This window comes from Morus notabilis, unplaced genomic scaffold (genome assembly GCF_000414095.1).
Source record: "Morus notabilis unplaced genomic scaffold, ASM41409v2 Scaffold758, whole genome shotgun sequence".
Classification (NCBI taxonomy): Eukaryota; Viridiplantae; Streptophyta; class Magnoliopsida; order Rosales; family Moraceae; genus Morus; species Morus notabilis.
The window spans coordinates 437,994-438,483 of NW_010365805.1; positions in this window are offsets into that span (position 1 = coordinate 437,994).

Consider the following 490-nt stretch of genomic DNA (forward strand, 5'->3'; position numbering starts at 1 on the left):
TTCCTTCTTAAGAAAGAAGTAGATAAATAATTCTCTTGAGGGTTGATTTGGTACTTGGACCAGTAGGAGCTCCAATTCATGAATGTTTTTTATGAATCACTGTCCATTAGAGAATCAATGGTACTCAAGGATAAAGAAGTAATTAGAGAGGTTAACGGATTTTACCTTGCTCTAATTATGAATTATTTATGGAGCGTTGATCTATATGCAATGACTATATCAAATGGACACTTCACAGTTTGGAAGTAATTTATATCTATAATTTCGAGAGTGCAATTCCAAGTTTATAGTGGAGTAACTATTGGAATTAATAGAATTAATTAATTAATTAAATTGTTTAATTGATTATTAATTTTATTAGAGCTCGGGATTATAGTTCCATTAGTCCCCACGTCGTCCTAGTAATTCTGCCAGACACAGAGGGCAAAATGGAAATTTTAGAATTACGAAATTCTAAAATTAAATACTCGAAAATAATTAATTGAGAATT